Source organism: Euprymna scolopes, chromosome 2, assembly GCF_053919585.1.
Source record: "Euprymna scolopes isolate OS-2025 chromosome 2, ASM5391958v1, whole genome shotgun sequence".
NCBI classification, from domain to species: domain Eukaryota; kingdom Metazoa; phylum Mollusca; class Cephalopoda; order Sepiida; family Sepiolidae; genus Euprymna; species Euprymna scolopes.
Window position 1 is genome coordinate 16,021,296 of NC_136483.1, and position 15,714 is coordinate 16,037,009.

The 15,714-nt window shown below is 31.8% G+C and overlaps 1 protein-coding gene across 11 annotated transcripts in view; it reads left to right on the forward strand.

Annotated features, from left to right (window-relative positions):
* The window catches only part of LOC145289039 (uncharacterized), a 232,093-nt gene that overhangs the window by 165,177 nt on the left and 51,202 nt on the right, over nt 1–15,714 (forward strand). For 5 of the 11 annotated variants that reach the window (XM_080136378.1, XM_080136379.1, XM_080136381.1 and 2 more), the window contains one exon: nt 1,607–1,781. The exons of 4 other annotated variants lie outside the window; for them this stretch is intronic. The gene's annotated coding sequence lies outside the window, so the exon portion shown is untranslated. Of the gene's footprint in view, nt 1–1,606; nt 1,782–4,449; nt 15,036–15,714 lie in introns of those variants that run through there. 2 more of the 11 variants (XM_080136384.1, XM_080136388.1) reach the window with 2 other exon arrangements.

The following is a 15,714-nucleotide window of genomic DNA, read 5'->3' on the forward strand; positions in this document are numbered from 1 at the left end:
AAAGCCATTCTTAACATGGGAAGGGGCATCTGTAAACTCAAATTCGCTTTAAAATGATTTTCTTTAATAAAACTACTCAATCAATTTGCGTGATTTTTGGTATACAATATTTTCTTTGTGTCACAGATACGTCAGACAAATTTTTCTTTATTTTTCTTTCATGGGGGCGACGTGACAAGTGCCAAAACTGCAATAAAATGAAGAATGAAACAATGACATCAGCAAACATTACACATCATTAGTATGTTTTATTGGGTGTGGGTGCCATGTTGGCAAACATGAACATTTGATGACTTTGTGATTTCTGCCATCCAGTCCGTGTGTTTCCGGTTGCATTGCAGTAGTTGCACATGCATTTGTGTCACCTTATATTTAAAAGGATTATATATAGTTTTCAAATGCACAAAACCTTGCATTATTCTCATGAAAAACCGTTATTTTAATTTCGAATGTGTTTAATTAATGAAAAAAAAAAAAACCTATTAGAATTACTGATGGAGTTTTAGGATTGGTGTGAATCCGAAACTATACTATTACTGCAATATTACACTATATTTCAATGCTTAATTCAAGGGTGAGAGGGTACTGTAGTATGTTTTGTTTATCATTTTCTAAATTTTCTTGGGGTAGAATAGTATATGTACCTTAATGATATTACTCTCTCAGGCATTATTTTTTGGGGGGAGGGGATAGTGTGGTATCTGTATTGTGGTCATGATATTATCTTCCTAGGCATTGCCTTCATTTTAGAGGATTCAGTGTAGTATTTGTTCTGTTGGTATTAGACCGTCCTCTCAGACATTTTTATCTCCTTATTTGAGAGGGTGGATAGCGTACGTCAACAAGAATTTATCACAATCAGCTGTCCAGTAACATGTTCGCACTTACATTACATATTGACAAAAATATGCTTCCTAATGCTAATATATTCGGTGTTTTGACGTCAGAATTGATCATTTTTTATATATATATAAGGTAAAATGAAATTTTTCCCATATTTTATTGACCAATGTAGCATAAAAGTTGCATAAAAATTTTAATATGTAAGATGATGCACATATTGTTTTCTGTTTTGACCAAAAACTTCTTTTTTTTTTTTTCAATCAATTTCTTTTTATATTTAATTCAACCAGCAATTTTCATTTTAGTTAAAGATACCGGTCTCTGACCGCCACTTAAATCACCAGGTTCAAATATTTTGTAGGAATTCCACCATTTATAAACTCTACTGATGTTCAAATATGTAATCGTTCACATTTTCTTACATCAAATATTTATTAACCATATTTCTTAACATCTATATCAATAAAACAGATGTATGTGTGTGTGTCTATCTGGGTGTAAATATTTAGCTGATAAACCCTTACACTACCGATCACATAACACTATAATTAATAGGAAATAGAAATCATACGCCTAAGATGGTTTATAACGACTAAAATCTTCATTTGGATGGATGAATAACGCATACAGAAGTCGGAAAGCTGAAATGCAAAATGTTCATTTCAACTTGCTGACATATTTGTCTTAGTTTTCACACGCATAAATCTAATCATAGTTAAGTGGTTTAATTTTAAAATTTTCTTGTCTGTCTGTTGGGTTTCAGGTGATTTGCATGAAATCTTAAATGAAAATCCATGGAGATTCTTGTGTTTGACATAAAGAGTTCGGCAAGATACACTTGAAGAACATTGGAGATTACATTGGCCAAAACATGTAAAGCGTTCAAGATGAGAACAGTAGTCTGGATGATATAAATAACCAAACTCTTTTGTACAAAGGTTGTATCTTTTTTTTATTTTTTTTTTTATTACATTTTATTACATTTTTACCCCAAACAAGGCAAATTGCCACTTTGGTGTAGGGGGCTACTATCAGGGGCAACAACTACTATGTAGGGATTTGGGCAGCAAGATGTCGGTTCACGTTATACTTGAACTTCTGCACGTCAGTACTGTTGGGGAAGCAGGGACCTGGAATGGAATTCCAGAGTCTAGCGGTTCTGGGGAAGAAACTATTGGAGTAAAAAGATCTTTTACATCTAGGGATCTCTACAGTGTGAGGCTGGGATTTAGCAGCCTGTCGGGTTTGTTGAGGGTGCTCACGTCGTGGGAGCACAAGTGATTGCAGTTCGTCAGAGCATTCACCACTAAAATACTTGTAGAAAAGGCAGAGGGATGCAACATTTCTAAATGGTGGTTTTGCTTTTTCTTTTTAAATCATAAATAATGAGTGTTATATTACACATTTTTTTTTTTCATTAAAATAAGAGAAAATCTATAAACTGTATGCATAATGATGTAAATGTCTTTGCAGCTAATTCTTATTTGCACCCAGTGATACGATTCCATCTGCAGATGGCTTTTGTTTTATCTTCAATCATCATTCAATGTTTTGTAATGTTTTGAAAAGCCTTTGTCATCTTTATAAGATGTGATAAGTTTGAGTGACGTCCATTGTCATCTATTTAGTTTACACACACACACACACCTCCAACTCTGGTATGTCCTTGTTATTTGTGACATGGGCTTATAGATAACTAACTTGACCTAACTTTAAAATGCTGCTCCTCCCAGGCACCAACCCCTCCTATTACATCGAGGAAGAGCGATTTCTGTTTTAGCTTTTACATTTTTTAGCAACCCTCCAAATGTTTTTATCATGTTAATATTGAAGATTTTAATGCTTTATTTAATGAACTGTAAAGCTTTTTTATTTACATTGATTATGGTTCAACCCATCTAATAAATCAATATTTAATATACATGATTAGTGTCATGGATTATCTCACAGACTATAGAATTCGTGAAAATGTGTTTAAAAACTATCGGACCATTGTTCAATTACATATTAAGACTGTTGGGAAAGGTATGAACCCACAAATTCCTTCAACTATGAATGAAATGACACCTTTTATTCAAATAAACATTTAGATTTATAAGCGCTGTGTTTTACATTAAATAAACGCGTTAAATATACTGCAAATAAAAATTCTTTATGTATACTGTTGCAATATTTTTGATAAACTAACAAGGGTATGATTTAAAAAAATTGGAAGGGTCTATTTATAGACACTGGCGATAAGAACTGACAAAGCAAATTCGAGCCATGCTCTGCTAGCAACCAATCAGAAACTGGAATCACTCCATAAAAATAATGGATCTTTTATAATTCAAGTACATGCTATTTACTACGCATTGTACGATGCATTATACATATTTACTACGCATTATACATATTTACTACGCATTGTACTACGCATTATACATATTTACTACGCATTGTACAACACATTATACATATTTACTACGCATTGTACTACACATTATACAGATTTAATACGCATTGTACTACGCATTATACAGATTTACTACGCATTATACAGATTTACTATACATTGTATTACGCATTATACAACGCATTGTACAGATTTACTATACATTGTATTACGCATTATACAACGCATTGTACAGATTTACTATACATTGTATTACGCATTATACAACGCATTGTACAGATTTACTATACATTGTATTACGCGTTATACAACGCATTGTACAGATTTACTATACATTGTATTACGCATTATACAACGCATTGTACAGATTTACTATACATTGTATTACGCATTATACAACGCATTGTACAGATTTACTATACATTGTATTACGCATTATACAACGCATTGTACAGATTTACTATACATTGTATTACGCATTATACAACGCATTGTACAGATTTACTATACATTGTATTACGCATTATACAACGCATTGTACAGATTTACTATACATTGTATTACGCATTATACAACGCATTGTACAGATTTACTATACATTGTATTACGCATTATACAACGCATTGTACAGATTTACTATACATTGTATTACGCATTATACAACGCATTGTACAGATTTACTACACATTATACAGATTTACTATACATTGTATTACGCATTATACAGATTTATTATGCATTATACAGATTTACTACACATTATACAGATTTACTATACATTGTATTATGCATTATACAACGCATTGTACAGATTTACTATACATTGTATTACGCATTATACAACGCATTGTACAGATTTACTATACATTGTATTACGCATTATACAACGCATTGTACAGATTTACTATACATTGTATTACGCATTATACAACGCATTGTACAGATTTACTATACATTGTATTACGCATTATACAACGCATTGTACAGATTTACTATACATTGTATTACGCATTATACAGATTTATTATGCATTATACAGATTTACTACACATTATACAGATTTACTACGCATTGTATTACGCATTATACAACGCATTATACAGATTTACTACACATTGGAAACTTTCTAGAATTAAAAATAGCTTTCAATTCAAAACATAGTATCGTCTCTATATCTTTACCCCTTTCACTGTTTGATTAAATTTTATTAGTGACCATTACTGAATGGCACAAGGCCATGAGGAGCTCTCTTATGACAATCGGTAATGGCCACACCTCACATTCAGCTTAACTTTTTGTCACATCCAGTTCTCATGTGTAATGTGTACAAAATTATTCACACCTCAGTCTTTTAAAGATCACGCCTTCCTTTTGAGGAAACAACATTTGTGTTGAGTCATGTTTGGAGATTGGAAGATAGAATATCGTAAAGGACATCCTTATACAAAACTGTTCGCTAAAAGCTTTGACTTTTGCAAACAAAACCATATTTTATATTGAATCTACAAACTGATTAAAAAAAAACAAAAAAAACTTTTCAACCTCATTTTCAGGGGCAGCAGTTAATCCTGAGATTTTAAATAAGAATGTTAGAGAGACCTAAAAGGCAATCAAACGGATGTGCCTGTGGTCATAGAAAATAATACAATGGTAAAATGTTCCATGATTATGAAGCAATTAAGGTCTAGTTAAGATTGTTGTTAGAATAAAATCAAATCCAAAAGGTGTTCGTTTTTTTCTTACGTGTTCATTTTTTTCTTAGGCAACATTTCACGTTTCAAAAGATGCACAGGCTCTGAAAAACACTGTGCTCCAAGAGACACTCCAGACCATTGTACGGCATCTTTATACTACACCTGGAAAAGTATAATCTATAGGAAGTTCTCATCAAGTCCAAAATTATCCTATGATACAATATCCAAAAAGTGACATTGATAATTACTTGAAATACACCTTGAAGATAGTTTTAACACCTAGGATCCCACGTATGCAATACATATTCAGTAAAAGGATATTGTGATGATTAAAACAGAAAACTGCCTCTGTGAGAAACAAGAGATAGTTTTAGATGCAGGCGCACATCTTTATAAGTGACTATATCCGTTGTTTGGTTTCATTTAACATTGACCTTGGAAACTTGAGATACTGTGTTTCAGTGACATCGTCTGATATTGTGTGTCTGCATTCTGTTTTATGGAGTCATAACTTTGAAGATATTCCATTAAAATAAAAAGAGAAAGGGAGAAATACTTAGTGTGAAAAACAGGCTTTTAATTGAACATTCCAGCTTTTTATTACTAGTGTTATAGCCCTTTTCGTTGTTGTTTTTCTGCTGCAAACTGCTTTGTTAATCTGTCTAAAGTAGTTTTCAATCCTTTATAAAAAAAAAATAGGGTAATCTGTATTCTTTATCATAACCTGTTATTAAAATTCATTAAATCTTATGCGTTTTTGTTCAAACACTGATAAGGAGGTGGAATTTTTATAATTTCTGTTTGCACTTTGGAGAAATTTTTCATTTTAATAGTTAAGCAAAATTTAAGATTTTCTTACATCTAAAGAATCAGCAAATTTCTTTAATCATCGTATCTTTCTTCTAATTTTGACATCGACACTATTTGTCTTTTATCTTGTGTTCACTTTGTAATGCTCTCCACGGCTCATTTAGTACAATTTCTTAGAAAAACTAGCCAACACTTTTCTCAGAAAATCAATGACTATATAATTGTTGTTGTTGTTGTTGTTTTATTTTTTGTTTTTTTTTCAAATATGAAAGTTAATTTGCTAGTTATGGGAAGGACTGTCACACTTATGCCATCTAAAACTATAATTCAAACGAATTTACTTTTGAATTATGAATGCTACAAAGTTATCGTTTTGTTCTATAAAAGAATTGCAAATGGGTTTCACAAGTGAATCTTTTTCAAGAAAGAAAAAAAAAATAGTATAAATGATTGGAAATAACTTATTTACAGATTATCATCGAGCGTTTAAAATGTTCAAAAAGATGCAGTAGTTTGAATCGAAAAGTGAAGCTGCTATAATACTAATATTGTATGTGGTATAGATTGTCAAAGTTTCAACCTAACAGATTCTTCGGATACAAAATCTATAGCCATTCTTCCTTTGACTATGATATGAAAAAAGCAAGATTTTGTAAGTAACCCAATGTATTCATTTTTTTTTTTATTTGCTTCATTAAAAATAAGAATTATCTAATATCAATCAAATTTTCAGCATTTTTTCCATGAAGTATACATTTTCTAAGAAATAAAAGGTTTTAAATTTAATACAATTTTCAAAATGGAATGTTTAATTGCATTTAAGGTGAACTGAATTAATGAACATTTGCAGTAACGTTGTTTGTTTTGAGGAGAAAAAGTATCATTTTTTCCTATAAAAATTTTCAAATAAAAACCAAGAAAGCCTCCAAAGCTAAAATTATTTTGTCTTGGGCTGCCCCTAACCTATGTGGTTCTATGCAGCAGCAGCATCTCAAATATAATAATAATTTGTGGACTACTCCTCGAGGAACAGAAAGTATGCCAAAAAAGAACACGAAGAACACATACCAAAAGATCTTGAAAGAGCTAAAAAGTAGAAAAAAAATATAGCTATGGTATGAATCCACTAGAAGAAAGCATATGATATGATCCCGCACGCATGGATAATAGAATACCTGAGAATGTATAAAACACCAAACAAGTTTATCAATTTGATAGAAAATGCAATGAGAACATAGAGACTTGAGCTGACAGCTGATGGACAACACATAACTGAAATAAAAATAAAGAGATATCTTCCAAGGGATTCTCTATCACCACTACTGTTCATCATAGTATATTGTTAAGGAGCATCATGGCTAAGAAAATGCCAAGCTGAATACGAGTTTACTAATGCAAATAAAATAATAAACCACTTAATATATGGACGACCTGAAACTGTTTGCAAAAAACAAAAAGAAACTAAATACTAATAAACACAATCAGAATCTTCAGTTAGGATATCTAAATGGAATTTGGTATGGAAAAGTGTGCACTGCTAGTTATAAAAAGGGAAAACTGGAGGCAACAGAAGGCATGGAAGTACCTAACTAAGCAGAGATGAGAACACTAGGTGAACATGACACCTACAAATATTTAGTTCTGAAAGCAGACACTATCAAAGCAACAAAAATGAAGAAAATTGTAAAGGAATACCTAAGAAGAACAAGAAAACTCTTAGAAACTAAACTATATAGTTGAAACCTAATAAAAAGCATAAACACATGGGCAATGTCACTAGTAAGATAATCTGAACTGTTAACTAAAGAAGAACTGGCATCTCGATCAGATGACCAGGATACTTACGACCACGCACAATGCACTACACACAAAGGATGACGCTGACTAACTCTGTCTGAAAAAGAAAAATGGAGAAAGAGCACTGATTTATATAGAAGACTGTAAATGACACGAAAAAAGGACTTAAAAAAAATATAATGCAGAACACCAAAAGAATAATTACCACAACAAGAGACACTGAAAAAATGAATAAGACAGAAAACAGAGGGTCAAGGGATAAGACCAGAAGAGAAACAGCTACATGGACAATTCATAAAGATAACTCATAAAAACACCTAGACATGGCCACTAAAAAGAAACCTAAACAGAATCTCTAATAACAACCGCACAAGAAAAGACGATTAGAACCAATCACATCAAAGCAAGGACAAGACACAAGAAAACAGCAAATGCAGACTTTGGGGACAAAGAAATGAAACCATAAACCACATAATAAACAAATGCAACAAACTAGCCCAAAAAGAATATAAAAATACATACCGTCAAGTGGAGAAGGAAGTACAGTGAGAATTATGTTAAAAATTGGATCTTGAACACTTAGACACATGGTACAAGCACTAACTGGCAACAGTACTGGAAAATGAAAGTTCCAAAATCCTAAGGGACATAGATGTACAAACATATGAACCCATTCAAACAAGAAGTCCGGATGTCATAATAGTTAACAAGAAGGTAAAGTCCTGCCAGACCGTAGATTTTGCCATGCCAGCAGACTACAGGCTTAATACCAAGGAGACAAGTGGAACAAATACACAGAACTGGGCAACTCAAAGTCACAAAATCGTGAAAAAAAAAGTCAAGATAGCAACAATAGTAGAGCACGAGGAAGAATACCGAAAAACTTTGAAAAAAGAATGAAAGATTGGAATCAGAGATGGCTGAGAAAATACAATAGATAACAATAATGAAAATAGCAGAAATATTAAGGAAAACTTTTGAATGCAGAGGTAAATTCACATGAACTACAGGTGCTAGCCAGACACATAGAAACTACTACAAAAGTAAAACACAAAGAAACACCACACAGAATTAAGAAAATTGAAACTATCATTTTAAGCCCCCCAAAGTGTTTGCATCAACTACTGACACTACACCAAATAGTCGAGGAGGGTCCAGAAGAATGGAAAGATAGGAGAGAAAGCACTAATCAAGCTTCCATTGGATGAGTGCGAAAAGGACTGACCTTGTGGAAGCTTATTACCACTCAAATTTCAGTGTAGATCAATGGTCACTGCCAACGAGAAATCAATGGGAAATGGATGTTGCAATAATGCAGATTTATTTTGCAAAGGTTATTGGAAGAAAGTGGAGAGAACTGGAAATCTAGGGATACTTGCTGTCAATCAGACTTCAGGGAACATCACAAGTTATTTATAAGAAGAAATCTTATGATGGCCTGTGTGAAAACTTCTATTGAGTAGTAGTAGTAGTAGTAGTAAACTACAACAAATAAATATTGTCATCGATGTTAATTATTTTGTTGATCTACCACAGTAGTGAGGTGTAAACATGCCTCGCTTGCTATTTCCAGTGCAAAGCAATCTTTAAGTTGTGATTTGTCATTCAGCACAGTATTTATCCAATAAATTTGCGCTTTTCTATTGCACACAGTCAATAGCTGGGCAACAATACAACTGATAAATAAGCAACCATTTTCATAAGTTAAACATGACTGGCAAAAGCTATAAACAAGTTCTTGTTGAAGTTCGCTTGTTATTGCTGAGTGTGTTCATTGTTCAAGTTCGTCCGAAATAGTACGACCATGTCTAGCAAATGACTGACAAACCAATCGAAGAGACTTTTGCATCAGATGTAACTAGCAGAGTGGCATCAGACAAACAGCGTTCAAGTTGTGAACTGTGTATCAATATTGACCTTGGTACATGTTGAACTCTGAAGACGCTATGAACATGCCATAAATGGATAAATCTCGCAAACATAAAACGTCTGCAATAACAGTGTAAAATAATGCTAATGTAAAGGTAATGCTTATATGAAGAATACATTTTATTTTTTTATTTGTAAATCTTGTAAGCAGTAAGATAATCTTTAACCATTGATTTGACTTGGTTAATGACCATGTATGGGATCATTATCAATGTTTTTTTAAACAAATGTTAATGTGTTTAGTTTATAACTACTGCATGATAACTACAGTAATTACTTTCAGTCTGTCGCCTGCTGGGTTAACCATTAACGCAAACGTGTTAACTGTGTATTAAAATTGGAGAGTGCTTAAAAAAAAAAAAAAAAAAAAAAAAAATTCTGCAGACTACAATAGTCAATAAAATAATAACTGATTTCTTCTTTCTCTCGGATCTAATGATCCGTGCTAATAGGATAGTCCTGCTCTTCAGATTGTATTCCATCCAAATTCCTTCTTTTGACTTTTAAACGCATGCTACTAATGTATGTCGTTATTTAGGAATTTGACATTTTGTTTTGTTAATTCGATACTCATTGCACTTAGAATCCTGTGGAACTGCAATGTTCGTCACAGGACAGTGCGGTAACTGGGTACCCTTTAAGAAGTGCAAGAGTCATAACCTAAAACTGTGATATAGGATTTCCACTGAGAAGCTGCTCTTTTCAACAGACTAATGTGCCCATTTGTTGAATCACCAAAAATCAAGATTATTCAATTTTAATGACATTTATAGCAACTATTCAATTACATTTTCTAAGGAATGCGTTTTCAAATTTAACATTATAGCGATTTTCAAATGAGTTTAAGTTTGCGTCAAATTAAGAATTAAATATAAAAACATCTTTGTCCAATTTCATGAAAACTGAAAATGTTTTTTATCAGGTTTTTGTAATTTCAATTTTCTGAAATAGGTAATAACTTTAAAAAAAAAACCCAAAAAATCTACACAATGGAAGTGGAAACTTAGATTTTTACAAAACAATGATATCAAATTTATTTTTGTGCCTCAATTAACCATCTCATTATGACCATTTAAAGTTTGTTGAAAATTAGAAAATTTGTCATTTTCTGTGCTAACAGCTCATTTTCTCAGTATATAACTAAAAATGTGAGTTTTAAACAGGTGAGAGGTACTTACAAATGTATCATGTCATCTTGTAGTAAATAAAAATTAATGTTAATGGAAGCAGCCACCCTAAATATTGAACAAAATCAGGTTTTGCCGATGTAAACAGACAGAAGCACGATAAATTGTTGTTTTTTTTTAATTTTGTAAAAGAAAACTTAAAACTATATTAGGTCTTTTTTAAAAATTGGACTTTAATAAACATGGATACACATAATCGTGCACACTAAATTTGAAAAACACCAACACAAAAAAAAAAGTTTTTTTTCACATATAAGATGAATTACTATTCCAAAAATAGTAACCATAACTTAACGTTTCCTAAAAGATGGTCATCTTCAAGTCCAACGTAAACAAGTTCTTGATGAGCCGTTCCCCATAAGTAATCAAATTTATCAAATTTCCACTACTAACAATTATTACGACATTGTCCCATTGACCACTGTACGCTTATTAACCCTGATCCTTGAATGGCCTCCAGGCCTTTATAAGTGGTGACTCCTTTGTAAAAAAAAAAAAATATTACATTGAAATTTTACCAAAATAATTAAAAAAAAAAATAAAGGAGATATAGCAAGTTGAAATTGAATGGAATTGCAATATATATTTACTTGTTTTCGCACACTAGGCTGGGTTCTGATAACTAATGATATTGCTAGATTGTTAGTAACAGAAAAATAAAATAGAATCCTGTTTTATAAAAACAATAAGTATTTCTTTCTTAGTTGTTTTTGCATGTTATGAAATAAAATTATTTTGTATATCTTTATCGATTTCATATGCATGAAAATAACACTAACACAGAATAAGTTGAGGAGTTCAGGTGTAGGATGGAGTATGAAATGGCTTGTTTCGTTTCATCCGGTTGTGTCTTAGGTGTGTCCCTTTTCATCTTGAGATTCTCATAGATGGCTCTGCTCTTTGGGAAAAATCGACTCGGAAACTTCTTGGTCTTTCTTTTTCATCAAATTACATATATATTAAGTCCACTGCTCTTTCTGCTTCTCATAAAGTATATTCTTTCTATCGTTCTAAGCACTTTCTTATACCTGAGGCTATTCTTTGTCTCTACAAACTTACTATCAGATCATGGATGGAGTACTCTTGTCATATTTGAGCTGGTGAATCTCTGTCCCATTGAAAGGTTCATGATAATGTGTAGAAACGTAACTGCAATTAGCCCCACCCTATCCTCTCTGCATCCTCTCTTGCTCACAGACATGATATTGCTAGTCTTTGTCTTTCCTATAAATACTATTATGGCATGTGTTCTTCAGAATTGTCTGATCTATTTCCTGTTTCCTTTGTTTCAGCTCATTTGACTCGTTGGTCTATTGGTCTTCATCAATTCGCTCTTTTTATACTCGATTGTAATAAAGCTTCCTATTTCAATAGCTTCTTTCCAAGAACTGCAGGCTTGTGGAACTCTGTTCCTGTTTACCGTTTTCCCCTCTACTTTTAACTTTGGTCTTTTCTATTTTTGCGATAATCAACTTTCATTCTTGTTAGTTCCTTACATTAAGTGGCTTCATGATGTGTCTGAAGTGATTTCCATAAATATTTTTTTAAATAAATAAATAAACATATGTAGAAGAATTCATTTGCTGAACATATTAAAAGACAGCGCTTAAAGGTATAAAATTATTACAATCAATGATTAAGTTAATGAACTGATGAGTTCTATGGTTAAAACGTGATTGCATTTGTCTAACCAGTTACCATTTTTCTTATTACATTCATAAAAAATGGGAAATTTCTGGGGGGGGGGGGAGAAACTTTTGATGTCCAAACCTTTCATCATATTATAATGTATTTCCATTCCACTGCACCCATAAGGGTGGGGTAATATGCAGGAAATATTTACATACATATTTACATACAACATCAACTGAAACCGGTGTGTATGAATGAAAATCAGGAGATTCAACTTATCTATATAACTATCTCTAATTACTATTCATTGATTGTTTTGTCGTATTTACTTTTGTAAATATACTTTTACTGTTGTTGATCATAAAATAATTTGAAATATAACATACTAGCCTGGGTGCCCGGCGTTGCCCGGGTGTTGAGCAAAAAAAAAAAAAAAGTGGTAGTAGGCAGGCAGGCTCAAACCCGTGAATATGGAGAGAGGAGAGGTGTTAAATTAAAAAAAAAAAATGGTAGTAGCGTGGGGAGGAAATCAAAACAACAATAGGCAGCCAGGGTGAAGAGAGGTGTTAAAAAAAGTGGTAGTAAGCAGGCAGGCTTGAACCCGTGACGTGAAGATGGAAAAGAAAGTGAAAAAAATCTAACGTCTAAGCCCATGTCTCTATGACACGACCAGAAGTCAAAAGCGTTGAAATTAACCGAAGTCAATATAACGGTGAGGATGACTTACTACAATGTCGCAAAAAAAAAAAAAAAAAAAAAAAAAAAAAAAAAAAAAAAAATCGAGCCCTCCTTGTACAAAACGTCCGAGTTTAAGGTGAAGGAATTAATGTTTTTGGATAACGTTTCAATATTTGTCATCCGAGAGGTCAAGCTTAAAAATGATCTTGTTAGGATCCATCGCCTCTGTCAAAAGTTTTTGTGATACCTACAAACATACATACATTTAAAGTGAGATTGATATTATAGATAAAGTTGTTTGATTTTCTAACCTCTAAATTGCTTCTACCTTAAAATATCAATTTTTTTTTATGAATGGCCATTTCCTTTTCTTTAGAGTTGGCCTCTGTTGTTAAAAAGAAAAAGAAAATTAATTTTTGTAAAAATACAATTATTCCCGTCCAAATACTTTTTGCAGCAAATGTAAGTTACAGATGACATTTTTGTTTTATCAGCAGCAAATTTTACTATTATGGAATTCTTTCGTTTAATAAAAATTAATATTAAGGTTGATATTTTAGTAGTAATTCAATAAATACAGGATTTCATACCTATATACTTATTTAAGTCATACCATTATTTAAGGGGGCACATAGAACTAAATTAACAAAAAAACAGAAGTTTAGTAACATAGAACTAAATTTTTTATCTGTTATATTTGTTACAAAATCCAATTAAATTAAAATCCCAACCCCTGTCAAAAAAAAATGGTAAAAAGAAAAATGTTTTACTTGCAAAAATAATTCCAAACATGAAAGTAAAAATATTCCCAGGCAAAGCTGGGTAGAGAAAGCTAGTAACTAATAAAAATGAGTTTATTGCATTTGAAAATCATTTGCTTGAAAATCTTATTTGTGTTAATCGTTGTATGCATAACTAATTCTTCAGTTATTTTTAGTTAACTTTTCCATTTAAAACATTTTAAAAGCAATTTACATTTTCTGCTGACAACGTTTATGTAATTGTCTGTGTTTAATTTAAAGAGTGTATACATTTTATTGGGACACCCTGTATATATTTATATATATATTCTGCTATATTTTTTTAAAATACATTTCTCATTTTTTGAAGTTTTTAATTTATGTGCTAGTCACATATGGCCGAGTGGTCCTAGAGGTTGTATCAAAGTTTACAGTTACCAAAGGTGCTGAGTTCAATCCTGAACAAAGGCAGTAAAAAGTAACATTCAAAACAGAGAATCAGCAACTATGCCCCAGAGCCTAGCTGGAGTCCGAACACGGTACCCCCGTAATAATAATAAAGGGTTGGGTTCGAGACTCCTAACAAACGGTTCCCCAGTTCGATACAAAACACCTGATGAAGTGACGATAACAACCAAGATGAGGAAGTCAGTCCGACAATCTCAATGAACGTTTATGTAGATAAAATGTCTATGAATGTTCAAGCAATTAAATGTTTTTTGTGGTATCTTAAAACTTAACTATACAATTTTTTTTAAATTAAAAATTCACCCACAAACAAAACATTTCTCTTAAAAAATAATGATATACTGCGTCAGGATGTTGAATAAAAAAAAAACTTTACAAAATAAACTGAACGCCTGGCTGATCATAATGACGTCATTTTATAACACAAGTCATAATTTGCATAAACACTTTCCTCTGTTATATCTTAACTAGTAAGTTTTCCTTTTCAAAATAACATCCTTTTATTTATTGTATTTTATTAGTAACATGTAAATAATTCTCTATTGTTGCCCTAAAAATTGCCCTCCCCTTTTCTTTTATTTATTTGAAGCTATGCATTTTTACTCATTGTATCTACACAAATAACTATGTTGATGTGTGTGTATTAAACCGGTATCTCCAGTCAATAAAACGCATTTTGAAATTTGTATTAAAAAATATACTACAGATGCTACACCCGAGCAATGCTGGATACTTACAGATAGTTAATTATGGGGAAAAAAAACACATAGCAGGAAATTTTGACTTGAATTATGTGTCTCTTCTGCCTGGAATCAACGTCAAATTCTGTTAATTTGGACTTGAACAAGAATATATGTAGTATGTATGTGCTATTTTTTTAATTACTCATTTATGAATTCTTCTCATTTGACTATAAACTCTGCTGAAGTATTGTTTTCTAACATAGAATTGTAAAATGTATTGTACACACACACACACACACACACACACACACACACACACACACACACACACACACACAATCTATATCCGGCCATGTCTTACTTTGACTTAGTGTGGTTAAATGGAAAATTAATAAAACAAAAATAGAGAAAATGCGTGTACCTTATATGCGTAATTTCACGATACTTTTGATTGTTCTATTTTTCGTGTAGTTATAAATTCTGTCTCGTTTGTCTACTCTCGAACATGCAACATCTAATCTTCCATGTGAAAGTCAATTATTGTACTTATGTAAACCACACACTTGTAACTTAGCTTTGTAAAGTAATGCCGAAGCGATGTTTTTTTTTTTTTAATTCTGCAACGTCAAAAACATTTTATTCTATTTAAAAAAAAATATGAAGAAATTAATAAGTATTTCATGTAATCATATATTGTTTTAATTTTAAAAAAACAAATTCAAACCCTTGTAAGAAATATTTATGCAAAATATAATCAAGTGTTACATATTTCTGTCAAGTATTAAATTTAAGCAAGTTGCTTATTTATTTAAAACTAAAACAGAAAGCCTGGTGTACGACAAAATCACATTGACACAC